Below are 20,142 nucleotides of genomic sequence, written 5' to 3'. Positions count from 1 at the left end.
GAGCAGCCTTACCAGGCCACAGAAGATGACACTGCAGCCACTCCTGATGTGATCTGATAAACTAAGATCAGAAGGAAGGAGAAGAGGACCTCCCCTATCAGTGGACTTGGGGAGGGGCATGCATGAAGAAGGGGGAGGGAGTATGGGATCGGGAGGGGAGGAGGGATGAGCTTATGGGGGGATACAAAGTGAATAAAGTGTAGTTAATAATAAATAAATAAATAAATAAATAAATAAATAACCTGGTGTATCTTTAAAATTTCTTCTATCATCTCTTCTTTTGGTATTGTTTCAGTTTTTATTTTCCTGAGCGATTGCTAAGTTCTGAGTGACCAGCTGGCCATTCTCAAATGAATTGGAGAGATTGTCCTTTTATATTTCACAAGAATATTTTAATGAAGTAGCAAAATGATTGTTTTAGAGTTGGCCAGGGTTATTTGTGATAGAGAGGTAGGTAGATAAATAGATGATAGATAGAAAGATATAAGATAGATAGATAGATAGATAGATAGATAGATAGACAGATAGATGATAGACTAGATGGATAGATGATGGATGGATAATTGATGATTGAATGAAAATGATGTGTGTGTGTATAGATGATAAAATTTCACCATTAAAATTAGTTCTCATTAAAATAGAGGAGGAAAAAAATACCATCATCTGCCTCCAGCTTCAGAACCAAGAAAGTCAGTGGTATAACGTAGCCTGAAAATCATTGTTTAAAAATGAGGACAGTAACCAGTCTTGGTGATGCATTCCTATAATCCCAGAATTCAGTGAGGCAGAAGCAGGCAGATATCTGTGGATTAGAGACCAACCTGGTCTACAAAGGAAGTCCAGGACAGTCAAGGCTACGCAGAGAGGCTCTGCCATGAAAAACCAAAAAACCAGAAACCAAACTAAACAAAATAATAAAAAGATGATGACAGTAAAAGTCTATTATTCAGTTTGAGGCTAAAGGTCACAGAGTGAAGGGTTGATGGACTAGAACTTACATAAACTACTAGTCTGATGGCTCTAGAATGAGGGCAGTAGAAGATGGATGCCATGGGCTAAATGGAAAGAGGAGATTCAGCCTTCTTCTCCTGGTGTGGTTTTTGGAGTCCTCTGGGCAAAAGGTCTTGTCCTTCTGTATCAGTGATCAGAATCTTCTATACAGATTGCACTAAATGCTAATGTCTTCTGTAAACACCACCACAACACCAACACTCTCCTAGATAACACACCTGTATGTAACCATCCCTGAATACAGGTACCTACATACATCCATCATGGTGTAAAATGTGCTGGTGATCACACTTGGTAGTGTGCTTTTAATCTCAGCACTCAGAGGCAGATCTCTGGAAGTCCCAGGTTAGCCAGTGCTACATGATAAAAAACCTATTTCAAAATTAAAATAAATTATTGATCATGAAATGAATGATAGTAAAGTTTATGTCCTAATTTACTTATGTTTCAGACATTTCTTCTTGTTCCTGGATATCCTAGTCAACCATATGTAAATATTATTTGCAATACTCTAACACCAATATAAAATATGAGAATTCAGTGATAATCCCTTAGGTGAATAAAAGATAAAATTTTAGTGTAAAAATGACTTTAGCATGTTCATCTACCAAGAACCTAATGAGATATTACTCTATAATACACATGAATCCAGGTTCTACAGATAAAAACCATAAGAATTTGCATAAAGTTTTATTTACTCAAAATAGCTTAATGCATGGTTTTCAGCCAATCCAAAAAATAAACAGGTCAGAAGTACACAACAAACTTTCTGAAATTAAGTTCTCTTTTTGGCATATGGACATTATTTATTTATAATAAACTACATATAGTTATGAAACTATCTGGAAAGCCATATGCAAAAGTTACATTCAAAATCTTTAGTTCATTCATATTTGGCAACCTTGAAGAAAATACTATCTTATCTAGGTGAGTCTAAAGTTTTGTACCTAAATCATTCACTGTCATATCTTGTATTTATCAACTTAAAAACATCTGTCTGTGCCTTAAAACACTTTCTTAAATCCTAAACAACTTAAGCCTAACTGTGAAACTATAACTATCTAGCCTTCAGTCCCATCAGAGACTTGAGAAGGAATAAAACTATTACTTATGTAGAAAGTGCAGGCAAGCAGCTTCCAAAAATAAGAAATGACAGAAATAGTTTATTGCCTGGTCAGTCACCCATTCTCTCTATAATGTTGGAGCATTAACTTAAGCCTCTGGCCCAGCCTACCTCAATGAAAATGATGAGCATCATAAAATCTGTTGGAGATAGCTTCATTAATGGCAAGCTATCCACTGGGGCAAAAATGCCCCAGCTCTCTACAGATGGTATGCTGTCCAAAATAGAGAAGACTTGGATGCTGTCCAAGTTGACTGTCAGGCTCTGCGGTGTGAGGGTAAGAAAGTCTTTCATATTTCCTGCTTCACAATTATGTCTGCCAGATATATTGAGATTAAGTTCTTAAACAGTTGCCTTAGCTTTAAATTTGTTATGTATTTAAGAATATTGTTGACTCCTACAAATACAGTCTAGGGAAGGTGTTGGAGAACCTTTTGTTTCAAGTGTATTGCTAGAGATAAAGCAACCTTTCCCAAAGGTTCATGTTTTAAAGGCTAGTTACCAGATGACAGGCTTTGGAAACACGTTTGGGTCAAAAGCATTCATACTTCATCAGTGGATTAATCTGATGGTGAATATCAAGCCAAATAAACCACAAGATGTGGGGTCTGAGAGGAGGAATTTGATTACTGATGTGGAGAGTGTCTTTTAAAAAGTGTCCTTGACCCCTTCTTGTCAGTCTATAGCCACTCCCTGATGTGAAGTGAAAAGTTCAGCCCCATCACATGCTCTCCATCATCATCTTCTACCACAGCACAAGCTAAGAGTGGTTCAGTGACCACAGACTACAGCTCAGAAAATCTAAATCAGAATCAATATTTCTTCACTTAATCAGTATGTTTGCATATTCATTAGAGTGACATTATATGCAGTTTAGTTTATATACAGAGAATATTTCCCCACAAAATTATCTACTGTATTAGGCAACAAAGAAAACAGTAGGCATGTAATCATTTCATAAAACTTAAGCAGGCTGTAGAAAAAAAGAAACCAATGAATAGCACAGAACAGTATTTAGTAAAATTTAATGAAAATCTATGATTCATTTGTTTTATAGCTTGTCATTGGTGCCATTTTCAGAAGCAAAGAATAGAATACTTGTATACAACATGAAATAATAAGCCATCCTCTTATCATTAGAGGGTTGGAGTACTGACATCAACATCACAAAACACAGCACAATCTTAGGCAAAGTTGAACAATATATGGAAGAATTATGTGCAAAAGCAGACAGTGCTCTCCTGCCCAGCCATAATCCACTGAGACACAGGCATTTAAAAGTCAAAAATAAGAAATAATTAAAAGTAAACTATTACTTATATAAGGTACATTTTGCTCCTACACATATATTTTTTAACTATTATAAATAATTACGTCAGTTTTTTGATGTTACTTTCTTTAAAAAAAGTGAGCCCCACCCTCCCTCCTCCCTCTGCATGCATGCCACTCCCCAAGTCCACTGATAGGGGAGGTTCTCCTCTCCTTTCTGCTCTTAGTCTATCAGTTCACATCAAAAGTGGCTGCATTGTCCTCTAATATGGCCTGGTAAGGCGGGAGGGGAGGAGGGAGGGGCTTATGGGGGGATGCAGAATGAATAAAGTGTAATTGATGAAAAATTTAAAAAAGAAAAAAAAAGTGAGCCACTGAGACAATTCCATTTGCAGCCCAAACTTTTGCAGTATTAAATGAACACATTTCAATTAATTAAGGTTTTTGACTAATCAAATTAAAGATATGTTAATGATATGTACAAAGCATTTTTTCATCAGTAAAAAATTATAAAATCCCTGTAGCCAGCTTTAAGCAAAAGACAAATTTTTAAAATGATGGTAACTCATTCTACACCTAAGATAGATCCAATTTAAACTTGTGTCCCTCACATATCAAACCAACTTATGTACAATAATTAAAATTGTCACTAACTTTATTCAAAATTCGTATTGATATGCATATATATTTGTATTTGTAGATAGAAATTGTATATATGTATATACACACACACACATATATATATATATATGTATATACACATGCTCTTCTGCTCTTCTTTGTTAGTTTTCATTTTGGTTATTCTGAAAATACTTTGATGTTTTTCTGAAATTCCAAGTTAAAAGATAATTCTGAGAACTGTTTTGTATAGACACTATATGACTGAGATTAGCAAAGACTGCAAAGAAACATGTTTATGTAGTGTTTTTTGTATTATAAATCATTTTGATCTGTTTCATCATCTTACCAGAGAGCACTAGACCAAAATTTGAAGAAGTATAGAGAAATTTTAATCCAGCAACATGGCTGTTTTTTGCAAGGGATCACAGCTGAAGATCTTTTAGTTCTACATGATCTGGCTGGAATGCCGGCACAGTCTGGCACAATACTGGAATACTGGCATAACCTTAGTACACATTTTCAATCGCAAACAATGAACGCAAGATTAATTTATGGAATAAATTCCATTAATTTATGGAATGGAGCAGCCATGTTTGAACGTGAGGAACAAAGTGATAAATCAGAGAAAGGGTTGACAGAATGAGTCAGAGAAAGGATACACAGCCAAATCTCACAAGAACGGACAGGAAAGAGAAGCTACTGAAGAGCAGCACAGGGAGAGAGAGAGAGAGGTTTTTTGTTTTGTTTTGTTCTGTAGAGAGAACAAGCTAGAATGAGCCAGAAAATGAGAAGAAGCTGGAAGATTAAAACATATTGCCAGAATTAGCTGTAGGCCAGTAAGCACAATTCAGTCAGAATCCAAGAAAATCCAGTTTGAATCAGTATGCTTGAAGAGGAGTTTAGGCCAGAACAGCTGAGTCATGTCAGCCAGTGAAGAGTTCAGAAAGAGGTAAAAAGGTGTGGGAATGGCGCTCATGTCATCCTCTCCTCAGAAAATAAAAACACTCACAAAGCAGAATCATTTTGACACTAGTTGGTCTCCACTAATTCTTTCTTGTAAATTTTTCTTAAATAAGAAACAACAGACTGTCTCTGACATGAACTCAGTGGCTGGCTCTTTGACCCCCTCCCCCACCAAGGGAGGGGAGCAGCCTTACCAGGCCACAGATGTAACCAGTCCTGATGAGACCTGATAAACTAGGCTAGATGGAAGGGGAGGAGGACCTCCCCTATCAGTGGACTTGGAGAGGGGCAGGGAGGAGATGGGGAAGGAGAGGAGGCTCAGGAGGAAATGAGGGAGGGGGCTACATGAAGAATGAAGTGACCACCTCCTCTGCAGGCAGGACGACTGGAGGGAAGGGAACAACAACCTAATGACAGAATCTGGGATCCAAAAATTACCCTTCCTACAAGAAGTGCAGAGATAATGAGGAAACAAAGATTGAGGGGAAGTCCAACCAGTAATCAGTGCAATCTGAGACCCACCCATGGTAGACAGCCAGCCCCTGACAGTAATAACACACTGCTATGCTTTCAGACAGAAGCCCAACCTGATTGCTGTCTGTGAGGGTCCAGCCAGCCATCGACCAGGACAGATGCTGCCACTTGCAGCCATGCATGAGGCGGAGCTTGTGGTTCTGTAAAAAGTGTTGGGGAAAAGAAGAAAGGACCTGAAGGAAATAGGAGCCTCACATGAAGACCAACAGAGACAACTAACCCAGTCCTATGGGAGCTTTCAGAGATGGAGACATCAACTAAGGAGCAGGCATGATCTGGACCTACGCCCGTTGCACAGGTGTATCTGATGGGCTGCTTGGTCTTCGTATGTGGTGCCTGGCCAGTAGTTGTGGGTACTCTTTCTAACATAGACACTATTGCCTGTTTTCGGATCACCTCCCCCAGCAGGGCTGCCTTGCCTGGCCTCATGGGATGAAGATATGCTCAGTTCTGGTGGGATTTGATGTGCTGGAGAGGGGTTAATACAGGGGGCTCCCCTTTTCTGAAGGGAAAGGGAGAGGAGAAGAGGGAAGAGAAGAAGGGGGACAGGAGAGAGAATGGGGAACCTTTGGGGTGTAAAGTAAATTAAAAAATAAAAAATATGTTTTCAATGAATGTAAATAAATAATGTGAAGATGATTATTCTGACAGCAAAGGACAGCAATAAAATAAAGTATGATTTAAGACTGACACCTGTGATCAATGTATTTGCCTCACGACGATGTTTACCTTGGTATGAGACATTTGACTTACAGAAAACAGTGAGTAAACAAATAATTTCCCATAAAATGTGCTTTGTTAATTAAAAACTGATATTTCAATAGATTCGAAAGTGTGATGGCCACCAATATTATCTAATAAGTATCACAGTAGAATTACTTAGAGCCCCTAAGAAGCATTACACCTACTCCACAACTGTGCTGTTTGATTAACATGATTTTTTTTCCTACACTTTCCAAAAGTAAAAATAAAAAAAAAAAAAGAAAGAAAGAAAGAAAAGAGAAAATTCCATGACAGGATAACAAGGGGCAGCTAAATTTTACAAAAATTCCTGAATCAGCCCCTACACAAAATAACATTTTAGAATTTCTTCTCTCTCATCATTCCTTTTGTCTACACATGTGCATATATGTATATATACAGGCTTCCTGCTTGTTGAGACAGGATACCTATTTGTAGTTGATCCTGGCCTTAAATTTAAGGCTATTTTTGCTGCTTCGGCATCTAAAGTGCTGAGATTACTATGTGTACAAACATACAATGTGTTTATCTAATTATTTAAGAAATGAGAAAATTGCATTTAAGTGCTAACAAGGAATGGTAAAACAAGTAATTATTGCATTATGAGTATAAATAATAACCAGCAGTAACACCAACAGGGTCCGTAACCTTTACAATGTGCAAGGACCTAAATTCTATGTGACCTGACAGGAAGGAGGCAACTAGACTTCAAAGAGGACCATAAATCTCAAATACATTTACTTTCACGTAGATTATACCTAAAATATGCAGGGTGAAAATCCTTCTGATTATGTCTAAGAATACAAAAGCAGTAAAATACCAATAAGGAATCCTACTGAATTGCTTAGGCCAAGAAAAAAAGTTAATTTTTTATAATGTTCTCAGGCACCAGGCTCAATAAACAATGCTAAAGAAGGAATTATTTTAGGATGATTTCTCATGTAAGAAGTTTAATTGTTTTCTACATATCTTTAAAGGATTGATTGTTAATTTTGGAATTACACCCCTCAATTTTTCAGATAGTTATGTTTTTGAAAGTATAATGTATTACTAATATTCTTTCCGAGTGAAACTCTGGCATTTAATTCTCGGTTATAGTAAAATGATGAGCCACATCCAAATGCACACGCTCATGACTAGACAGATGTTGAGGGATAAACATCTGGGGCCAGGGAGGATTATAGCCAAAAGAAAGTCCTGTGAAGACAGCTAGAGACATCCAGAAAATGCATGGCTTGTTTGGGACAGAGTAGTAATGTGCATTGAAGTATTGTATGATTCAAAAAAAAAAAAAAAAAAAGGAAGACTATCTATCACCTGGTAACCACGAGTGTGACCTCGTTTAGAGCAGGGGACTTGCAGATGTAACGAGCGAAAATTGTCCTCCAGCAGTGTAGACACTATCTAATATGACATGACGGTGTTCCTCATGAAAAGACAAGACACTCAGACACACAGGAAGAATGTTAGGTGACAACAGAGGCATACGTTGGAGTGAGATCTCTACAGACCAAAGACTAGCCAAGTCAATGCCAGAAGCTCAGAGAACAGCATGAAATTGAGCCTGCCCTAGAGTCATTAAGGAGAGTGCATGCCTCATGACGTCAATCCGCCACGCAGGAATGTGAGAAAATACATTTCTCTGTTTAAAGGCTCTCTTTTAAACGTTGTTATGACAGCCCTTGTAACTAATACAGTGAAAAATCCCACACTAATTCTGTTTGTGAATCATTCTTCATCTAGGAAGGTCAGTGTGCTTCAGAAACAATCCCGCTGATCCAAATAAAAAGTACATGGTGTTCCTGTTAGTGGCACATGGTACTTGGATTGAAGAAAGTCAGCAGCTAGTGTTGTCACTTTTCCCCCCACATTAGCAGAAAAGATCACTAATGATAATGTTAGAAGTATTCTTTTCAAGTAACATATTTGATGAAAACCAAGTAATATAAATGTGTATTCCAAAGGATAAAACCCTAAAATATGCATGAGGCATAATTTCACCATCAAACTAGGAAGGTTGTTAATGAGTTGCATCTTCATATGATTATCTTTATTCCCTTCCTCTGCCTTACACTCAGCACACTATCCAAACTATGCTCTCTCCCTAGGAACATCAAGTTCCAAAATTTTATATTTGTAATTTTATCTTCTTTTATTATTAATGCATCACTTATTAACATATACAAGCAGTTAATGAACCTCACAAACAAAAAATATGAATAATATCCAACTGTCTTAAGAAGAATAGAATTCATATATGCCTCAAAGAATTGGGAAGAAAAGCAGTAGCAAAAAAAGAGTCAACATGAACCCCAATGCATCTCTGCTAGACATGGTAGAAATCAATGCTTATGAGGTGATTAAAACCCTGTAAACATACATTTAATAAACTGACTCCAAAGACATAAGTTTCTCCTCAAATGGTCAAATAGAAGGGGAGGAAGACCTTCCACTATCAGTGGACTAGAGGAAGGGCATAGAGGGAGAAAAAAGAGGGTGGATGGGACTAGAAGGAGATGAGGGAGGGGGCCACAGCTGGGATACAAAGTTAATAAACTGTGATAATAAATAAATAAATAGATAGATGGATAAATAAATAAATAATAATAAATTTAAAAACCTGACATTGGTTCTCCAGAAAATCTTTCCCAGTATGATCTATTTTCCCTGTTGTTCTCCATTTCTCAAACTTCTCTTTCTTTCCCTGTCCATTCTTCATCTTCTAACATAATATATATATGTGTATATATAAGATATACAGTATATGTGATATGTTGATATATACAATATTATATATATAATGTATTATATATGACATGATATATATATATATATATATGAACTGAATGTCTTTCTATTAATACTCAAATATATATATATAATGTGATACAATTGATTTTTTTACATTTTATTTTAATTTATTTAATTTTTGTAAATTAAAGTTTATTCACTTTGTATCCCAGCTGTAGCCCCCTTCCCATTCCCTCCTTATCCCATCCTCCCTCCCTCATCTCCACCCATCCCCCTCCCCAATTCCACTAATAGGGGAGGTCCCCCTCCCCTTCCATCTGACCCTAGTCTATCAGGTCTCATCAGGACTGGCTGCATTGTCTTCCTCTGTGACCTAGTAAGGCTGCTCACTCCCCCATCAGGAGGAGGTAATCAAAGAGCCAGCCACTGAGTTCATATCAGAGACAGTCCCTGTTCCCATTACTAAGGAACCCACTTGGACACTGATCTGCCATGGGTTACATCTGTTCAGGGGTTCTAGGTTATCTCCATACACGGTCCCTGTTGGAGTATCAGTCTCAGAAAAGACCTCTGTGCCCAGATTTCTTGGTTCTGTTTCTTTTCTTGTGGAGCTCCTGTCTCCTCCAGGTCTTTCTATCTCCCCCTTCTTTCATAATATTCCCTGAACTCTACCCAAAGTTTGGCTAGGAGTCTCAGCATCTGCTTTCATACCCTATTGGGTAGAGTCTTTCAGAAGCCCTCTGCAGTAGGTGCTTGTCTTGTTCCCTGTTTTCTCCCTCTTCTGATGTCCACCCCCTTTGCCTTTCTGAGTAGGGATTGATCATCTTACCCAGGGTGCTCCTTCTTTCTTAGCTTCTTTAGGGAGACAGGTTTTAGTATGTTTATCCTATATAATATGTCTGATATCCACTTATAAGTGGGTATATACCATGTGTGTCTTTCTGCTTCTGGGATATCTCACTCAGGATGATCTTTTCTAGTTTTTTATCACTCTCAAAAATATTGATATTCTCACACTCCACTGACTGACTAAAACCTGCTGCACATGTGTAAAGGAATTCAGACCAAGCTATTGAAAGACACAGAATCTTGACATTTAACAGTAGAAAAATAATAATCATGAAACTTACATGACATGTCGCAAGACATTAAGCATTTTGGAGAAGAGAAAACTAAAATAAGTTGAAGGGCAGCAGAATTTCTGATGAGAATCAGGGCTCAGAAAGTTGCATTACAAACTCCAATTCTACATAGGCATACTGAAAATCCTGGCATTCAGGGAGGAAATGGAAGCATGTAAAAAGGTAGCTGCATGGATAACAGAGACAAAGCATTCCCTACAGTGCAGTAAAAGCCAAGAGAACCCTTGTCATAGTCTATGAAGACAGTCTGGCATATACATGAGCATTTAAACAACAGACAGGGAGAAAAGGCAAACTGAGTCAAGAAGAAAAGAACAGGAGGTGAGCACATGAAAGTGGTGGAAAGTCAGACTATCAGTCCTCTAAGCTCTTGTTGAGAACGGCCTTGCTGTTAATCCGATGTGTATTTATAACTAAACTACAGGAACAACATGACACAAATGCCTCTTCTATGGTCAAACCTGGTTCAGTGCTGTTTTTTTCATTTTAGCTAGCCAAAGGTCTTGTGAACACTTTTGTATGCCAATACTATTTCTGGAGAAGCCTCTGCTGATCACATTAGATTAGCCTATAATTCTTTTAAATAAAATACTATTCATCAAAATTCCATCATTATATGCTGTCTATAAGCTCTGGGTTCAAATTGTACAGTTTTGAAATCCAGATCACTATTGACTAGTTTCAAAATTTAACTTGTCCTTTTCATTACTTGTCTGTTGCTGCGATAAAAGAGCATGAGCAAGGCAAGCTAAAGAAGAGTTTATACTGTGGCTTATGGTTCCAGAGGGCTAAGAGTCCATCATAACAGGAAAGCATGGAAATTAGAGGGAGGCGTTTAAGTAGGAGCAGGAAACTCAGAGATCACATATTCATCCACAAACATGAACCAGCAAGATCAAACTAGAAATGGGATGGGGCTTCAGACTCTCAAATCCCAAACCCCAGTTACACTTTCTCCAGCAATTGCATGTCACCTCCAGAAACATCCTCACCAAATGAAGAGCAACTGTCCGAACTTCTGAGCCCAAGAAAAATTTTCTTATTTAAACTATCACACTCACCATTGAAATAATAATAAACTGTACTTCCTGGTAAACAGGGGATGCTTTGTATATTCAGTGTGAACTTGTACAAAAGTACCAGGCTGGGACAGACTAGGAAGCCAATCATATCCATGTGATGTCATAGAGCAATTATATGGCTTAAAGAAAGAGTCCAATAGGCACACATGGTAAGTACTCGATATTTTATGTAATTATTATTAGCATATTACTTATTAACATAAGTAACTATGATTACTGTTGGCAAAACCAACTTTCAAAACACATTATTAAACATTATGCATTTTCATGCAATAATTTCATAGACTTCACTGCATTTAGCATGCAGAATGAAAATGACAATTATACAATTACAATTAACATTTTAATCCAATGCACTTCAACAAAAGATTAGATACTTGCATGAACCCTAATAATGTTTTCAGAAAATGCATACCAGAAGAAAATTGCAAGCATCTAGAAAACAAGGTCAGAAAAGGAATAAAAAACAGATCCTGTCATAGCTATTAATAGTATTCCTCTTACAATGTACATTAAAAATTTTCTTTTGATTTAATGAGCCTGCAACACATTTTATATTGCACATGTGGATGAAGGTGTTTTACTGAAATCATGTGAAAGGAGATAGAGTTGCTCTATGAGCTCCCCATCTCACCCTAAAACTAACCCCTTCTCAGGAATAAAAGAGACCCAGTGTAATTCTAGATAAAAGTTTCATCAAGTCAATTAACAAGTGTTTAATTGTTTCTTGAAAAGACACACTCTGAGCACTCTTACATTTCTAGAATAGGTTTGCATCTCAGTAGCTTTCTATTTCAATATCATATCGCTGCTATTCTTTGCTTCATAATCAATTTCCATGAGCACCCTACATTTATCTTTACCTCGAAGTCCTGGATTGCCCTTTAACTTAATGTCTTAATTATTCTGTTCTCCTACAACTAATGACTGTATTTGGTTTATTTTCAATAAAACTTAATGATTAAATTTAAAAGGTTAATCAGGTTTAAATAAAGATGAGGGAGACATTTCTTCCATATTTATCTGCCTCCCAACCTGGTTTCTATAAACTTTAAATTCTGCCTTCTGTGAAAAGTGTACCCTCTAGAAACAAATGTTATAGACAGGGCATATGGGCAACATTGAGTTTTGGTTTCTAAAACATAAGAATATTTTTTAACTTTACACCAAGTGATGTAGCAATTTAATTAACATTTTAGGTAGAGGTCATTTCTGCTTTATTTGGATGACAAGAAGCTGAAAAGAAAATCCCAGGAGAAAATATAACATCAGAACACTTAGCTAAACTGAAATAAAATGGGCATGAAACAGTAGCATGAGGTCTGCACTGAATCTCATTGAAGACTGTAATTAGCCCATGCTTCAGTATTCTGCGCAATACAATGAAGCACTATTTTACCCAATATATCTTAATTAAAAGCAAAACACAATACAACACAAAGCTACCATCAAAGAGGCGTTATTGGCACTCACATAATACAGAAGATGAGGAAGGATTTTGTTTTCTTTGTTTGGCAAGAAAATTGGAACTAGGCATTCTATTTTCCACACTTCTCTCAATATAGCAGCATTTGTATACCAAAAATTGCATTCACACTGTAAATTATATGGATGAAAGCCACAGGGAAAGAGATAGTTTGTTGTTTTATAATTCAATAGTAATAATGCTTGGATTTTTCTGCTTTCTCTTTCACAAAGAAAACAATTATTCAAGGTTTAGTTTTTGTCACAATGGGAGAGTTAGTTGAATATTACTATGCTCATATTTTATATCCCCCTTTACTGGGATGCATTGATAATGCAATAACGTTAAATACATACCAAATTAATTTTTGTAAAAGTTTTAAATTTTGAATATCAAAGCAACTAGAACAGTCCATTTGTAAACTGTTAATTGTAATGTCCTGCAACAAGGGAAGATGTGGTGTAAGTTCTTATTTCATAAAAATTATCTCTCTGAAAACAAGTTATCTATATGCCATCTCAAGGCAAAAAGGCAGAATACCATCAAAAATGTTTTACATTAGCATTTTGAAGGGGCTTTTTATTCAACTTGAATAATAGAGCTAGAGAGTAAAAATCAAATCAGTGCTCTAAGTAGTTTATATGGAGAAGACCCAATATTTACAGAGGAGTCAAACACAAAAGAACAATAAGGAGAGCCTGAAGTTGCAGCATCACTTACTTCCACATGACGAGATGCTGTCTCTAACAAATCTCCCCAGGGTTTTTTGCCTTATCAACTGAGGAGCCAAAGGAACAATAGTGTGCTGCCCGATACTCCCACACAGCTTGCTGAGCTACTCACTCCAAATTGACGAGGCCTAAACTGAGCTACAAGGACTGGCTCCTTTTCACTGCTCTTGAAAGGAGAAAGAGTGGAAGAAATCCAGGATCTAACCCAAAATGGTCTAGAAGTGCTATTCACAAACAAGCGACCAGACAGCTGAGTTCTTTCAAACCCTGCAAGCAGTACCAAAGAGAAGATAGGCATCCAGAATGTGTGTTCCCAAGTCATTTACTTTCCTTTATTCTCACTCCACTGCTTCTCTCCGCCTCCTCTCCTTCCTCTCTGTTGCTCTCTCTGTCTCTGTATCTCAGTGTGTTTGTGTCTCTGTCTCTTGGTCTCTCTCTCCTCTCTTTGTCTCTCTCTTCTCTCCCTCTGTCTATCTCTCTTGCACTCAATGTGTTTGAGTGCATGCATGTGCTCATGAGAGTGCTTGCCATCACGCTGTGCGTGGGGACAAGCGAGAACAGGCTGGGTTGCCCCACCTCGTCTTCCACATTGTAGGAAACGGGTTGTCTTTCTTTCGTGTCACTGTGTGCACTCGCTTGTCTGTGACATTCTGGGGATGCTCCTGCCACTGCTTCCTGTCTCTCTGTAGCTCTGTGACTGAACGCCCCACACTGCTGCTGCCCATATGTGGCCTGCCTCTGCAGATCAACTCAATTCCTCATGCTGGTGTGGCAAGCATTTTATTCACTGGGCTATCTTCCCAAACCACCAATGCACTCTCTGTGATATTAACTTTGCACACCTAACGTCCTTCAATATACCAGTATCTGCAAATTACAACCCAAGTGTAAAAAAAAAACAGGTATTTAGAATCCAAGAAATTCATGTTCTTTAGATGCTACTTTCTCATAGAAATGTGGCCTTGTGTATAATCCCATGCCCATCCGGGAACTGCATGCCAGCCTTTCTCCAAACATAATCACATCAGAGAGTGGAAGAACAGCTTCCATGATACACCAGGGCAAGAGGAAAATAATGTCTTCCAGTGAACAGATTGTAATTGATTTTATTTGGATTTATCAGAAGAATGATGGGAACAATGCCCAAAAATAAGAAATGGGAGAGAGTGTGTTTATAATAAGATAATATAAGTTTACAGAGACAGCAAAGAAAGTGAAATGAGTTTAATGAGTCAGAAATACAGTCAGACATGCGGCGTTAGTATTGGCAATACTAGATGATTCATTGAGGTGTTAGATTTGATTAACATGGCTAAAATAACAGGACAGATGTTCCCATAGAAATCAATTAGTGCAGCATATACATGTGTCGCGAATAAGTAATCAGTGAGCTGTAGATTCATTAATGTGTGCATCACAATACAGTGAGTGCATTTTTAAAATATATATATATATATAATTTATTAAATCAAGGAAATGTGTGATAGATTAAAAGCTATTCCATCAAGGCACGGGCTGAGGAAAGTCAGTACAAGCAATCCCTCGCTGTGGAGTGTAAAATAAAGCAATGGCCAGAAGAGAAGGCAAAGGCTAGCATCTAAATAGATGCTTCATAGAAGCCACATAAAGTACAGAAGTAGTCTTCAGAGATAGTAAGCAAAAGTGCATGAATCTACGGATGAAAAGCAAAGTGTATTGCAATGCAAAGTACTTGCGACTGCTTGTCTCATCAAGCTTCCCATCACGTGTTTCCCATGTGAGAATGAGTCTTCCAATGAAAAATGCTCCACATCTTAATTAATTCAATTTCTTTAAAGATAAACTACTTTGGGAGGAAAATTATCATTTCTCTGTTTGTTTGTTTGTTCGTGTGTTTCAGACCTGTTCTCACTAGGTAGCCTAGGCTGGCACTGAATGTGGGAAAGGATGGCCAGGAGCTTGCGATGAACTGAACAATCTTTACTCTAAAGTCTAGTGTATTAGAGTCTGCTGCCAAAAAATTATTATAAATGTTTAATTAGATAAAACTTCAAAACAGGCAATGTTCAACACATTGATAATGTTTCACTCATTTTTTCATGCTGTTTGTTTAGCCTAAATTTAAATTTCCAGCTCACTTAACTGGGAAACATCAGCCATTTTTGTAATGGTAGGATTTAAAGACAGTGATGCCAATTTAGTACTTTTTTTAATGCTAAAATAAGATGACCTACACCAAGGTACATGTATATACAGCATAGGATTAGGAATTACCTTCTCATGCTCACGGAGGATTTCCCGCTGAAGACAGTATGGACACCTTTCTGCACACACACACATTGTGGGTGTGAGAAACAAACACTGAAAAGCTGACAAAAATAAACGTGATAAGCTTACGTGTTTTACTTTTCTTTTGAAGTAGTTTGCTTTCTGTTTTGTCGTAATCCGCGTGATTATAATTTCTGTAAAGCTTAGGGTATCTCTGTGCATAGTATGTGGGGAAGCTCTCTGCTTCCTGTCTGTGTCTTTGCAGCTGAAAGTTGAACCTCAGTCTCCTTTGTTCCCTTTTCTTAACTGCATTTTGGAGGAATTTATTTATGAGATGGAGTGCTACTATATGACTCAGTGGGCCTGGAACTCACTCGGGAGCCCAGGCTGGCCTAAAACTTATTATTATTTTTATCTAGCTTGCCAAGTGCTGGGATTTCATGCCCATAGTTTATATGCTCTCATTCAACCTTAGTTACTTCCTAGAATTCCTATCATAGAACACAGTTGCATCAGGATCCAGACCTTCAGAGCATCAACGCTGGGGCACAACACAATGATCACAGCAGTTTCTGTTTGACTGATTTCAAATTGCAAAGTCCCTGTAGAAAAATAAATAAATAAATAAACAAAAATTAAGAAAAAGGCAAAGTTGGAATCATCTTAATCATCTTACAGACTAAAGATCAACATGGATGTTTTTCACCTTAGGCTGAGGTATTGTGTTGAGATTAACACATGCCTGACAGTGGGAGAACTGAGGAAATGTGACCTCATACTCTGTCCCTGTGTATAGAATAATCGTTCTGAAAAATGAACAGCACTTTCCCCAACTTTAAGTGAGATTTATATTGCTCTTCAAATTGTCCCTCCTGGGGAATTCTGAACATCTGAAAGTCATCATCTTTCCCCATTTTAATTTCCTCACCCTATATCTGAGTGCACTAAGATCTCTCCCTCCTGCCTGATGGCTGCTACTAATGCTGTGGCACCATCACACTAACAGGGTGCTCACTTCAGTGCGAAGCTTTCTCCGCATCTTGCTTTCATTTCCTGTTCTATTTGCTATAAACATAGTTATTTCCATTCTGTTGCTTTCAGTCACATATGGCATTTTGAAACTGTTAAATAAAGAGATTATCAATATTAGATCTACCTCAGCTGTAAGACTTACATTTATAGAGAAATATGATCTATTCAATTTCATTTCTGAAAGCCCAGCATCCTAGTGATGGTCATAAATTCACATGATTACCCAAAGCATTAGGTTTTGCATTTGGAGCACTATTTAACTAGAAAGAGAAATCAGACATTCATGCAAGCAAGGAAGGAGCTCCCTATTAATGACATGTGCAAAGAAACTGCAAAATATAAATGATTCTGACTGAGACCATTAATAAAACTTGACACTCAAGCAAAATGGCTCCATAGTATCTCCTCTGGGGACAGAGCGCATGAGAAAAATATTCATTTTTCGCCAAATTCAACATTTTACAGGAAATCACTTTCTCCTTTATCAACTTGTCAGGAATGTGGTAAAAATGTTTGCAAAAAAATAATACATGGTATCATTTCTAAAACCACAAGATGCACACTAATATTCATTTGAACACTTCCTGAGAAATCTTCAATTACATTAATAATTTCAACCTAATGGAATTATACCTATTATAATCTACTCTGACATAGAATTATGGATCTAAAAAAATTAAGTTCAGCAAATACAATATTTTAATATAATGTTAATGACTGTAGGAAATAAGTTGTTTTAGAACATTCTTTCAGTGAAAAAGAAGGAATGTATTTCATCTGGAAAATGAATGAAATAATCTAATGGGGCGTTCAGTTTTTCCTGCTGTCTAGGAAATGAATTGAAAATTATCTTTAAGTAATAAACTGACTTGTTTGCTTCTTCTTGTTTCTGTAGCTCTTCTAAACACCTTGAAGGAAAAAGGAAGTCATCAGAGGGGGTCTTTCCTGGAATTTGACTAAATTCTCCCTGCTTCTTCTAACGGCTATCCCTTAGGAATGTTTGGGGAATAAGACATGAAGATGGTTTAATTGAAAATGAAATAGGGGCTAATGTCCACCACAGGGGAGATAATTAGAAAAACCCTGTATTGAGCTACTGTTGTGAATGATAATCAAGCAGAGCTCTGCCATTTGATTACAAGCCTCATTCAGTACAGATCACGTGTTCCTTGGCATGAAGTGATTAAGCAGTAAACATGCTGGGCTGTCACTGGGGGGTAGAGACATGCTAGAGACATGAGACTGTTACAGACCTTCTTATTGGTATAGCAAGTGAGTGTCTTCAAGATGAGCAGAAGGAAAGTAAACTAAACAGAAGAGCCAAGAAACTCAAGAAAGAACACCATGCTGCTCACAGGCTAGAAAAGAGCCAGCTAGTGTAGACATAACAATCCCTGAGCATTAGAAATGATCAATGGAGTCGATAGATTGGATTTTAAGATGCATGTAAGAGTGTGGTTATTCTAAGTGCTAATTGTGTTCACTTCCATATATGTGTCCACTGAACTAATAAATTAGAGTCTTGCTAAGAGTCTTTTCTTTGCTAAAATTATCACTAGTAAATTCTGAGGTTTTTTTTTCAAGCATGAGCTACCTAGCACAGTGAAAGGAAAATATTTTTAGTAACCAGTGCAGTCTTCACTGAAGTGAGGCTATATGCTTGAACAAGATATCGCAGAATAAGAGCAAACTTGAATATAGGTAGTTAAACAGAGCCAATCAGACCCAAATTAAATATGTTCATAACTACATACTTGAACAAGTCAGAAACTAGGGTAAAAGATGTTCCTTAGAGAACATTTAAACTCTCTGTTTTGATATGCTTTGAGACCCATTCCATGTTGACCTAGAACCTGTTTGGTAATTGAGGGTGTCCTCAGTCTTCTGATCAACCATGCAAGAATCTTTGCTGATAGAATATTCAAATGTGGTCTACCTATTTTGCTCATCTTTTAGAATGGAAGGAACCTCTTAAGGATTATTTCTGCTTTTGTCTAATGGATACAGTGTTATGATTTACTTATAAATTTTCACAGCATTGTACTAGCTAAAGTATTTTCCTGGTATGAATTTAAGAATGTAAAAGGTCATTAAATTCTCATATACGTAGGACAAGGATCTTTTTAATATTTTCCAGTATGTTCCAAACTTCTCTAATGCTCTTTATGCTTTATCTAATTACAGGATCATTAATGCTTATTATGTTCACTTCCTGAACTACAGATCATTTTAGGATATATGTTTACATGCATATAAGAATGAATGAGTGTTTTTTATGTACACACACACACACAAGAGTAGGAGGAGAAAATAGAAGGACCCAGAGAGGACAAGAATGCCATAAGAAGACTAACAGAGTCTACTAAGCTAGACCTATGGGGGCATACAGAGATGGAAGCACTAACAGCGGGACATGCAGGGACTGCACCGAGGCCCCCTCCACATTTATAAGTGACGGGAAATTTGATATTCATGTGGGTTTCCTAGTAAGTTGAATGGGTGCTCCCTACGACATAGATTCTTCTGTTTCATTCATGCTTTCAATCACTTCCCCCTAATGGAGCTGCCTTGCCTGGCTTCAGAGGATGAGGATGAGATGAGCTGAGTCTAGGTGAGACTTAATGTGCAGGGCTGGTTGATGGAGGAAGTCCCCCCTTTCTTAGGAGAAAGGGGGGTGGATGATGGAAAGAGAGTGGGAGGAAAAGAGCAGGGAGGGGGGCTGAAATCAGGATGTAAAGTGAATGTACAAATTGAAATAAATTTTAAAAATTTTTAAATAAATGCAATGATAACATAAGACAGCCAAACTCTCCTATGAGTGAGCTGAACAACAGTACTTACAGAACAGCACAAAAATCAATAAGATGAAGCTTCCTAAAGCAATATGCTTTACAGAGACACTAAAGAAAAAAATTCTTTCAAAAACAAGATGAGTTCTCTCTGGTCATCCTAACAGTATATATTTATTGAAAATTATGCTTTTATTATATGTTGTCATGAATAAACTTCTTTCAATAAAGTTACTTGTATATTAACTATCTTACAACAAACATGAGTATGTTAATTTTTTGACTGATACAAAAATACATAAAAAATACATAAAACAAAAACTTGAAATAAAGTTTTACATAATCATTCTTTTTACTGTTTAAATTATATGTAATATAAGCTCCGGTCTCTTCTAATCTGGATTTAAGTTCAACACATCCAGTCTGCCTTTTTGGCATTTACAAAAATATCAAGAAAGGACATTGAGCATTTCTTTAAACGTTTCTCTGCCATTCGATATTTCTTTATTGAGAATTCTCTCTTTAGCCCTGTACCTCATTTTTTAATTGAATTACTTGATTTGCTGTGTTTTAACTTCTTGAGTTCTTTATATATTCTGGATATTAGCCCTCTCTCTCATATACGGTTGGTGAAGATCCTT

The sequence above is a fragment of the Meriones unguiculatus genome, chromosome 15, assembly GCF_030254825.1.
Source record: "Meriones unguiculatus strain TT.TT164.6M chromosome 15, Bangor_MerUng_6.1, whole genome shotgun sequence".
Taxonomy (NCBI): domain Eukaryota; kingdom Metazoa; phylum Chordata; class Mammalia; order Rodentia; family Muridae; genus Meriones; species Meriones unguiculatus.
Note: the sequence above shows the minus strand (reverse complement) of the source record.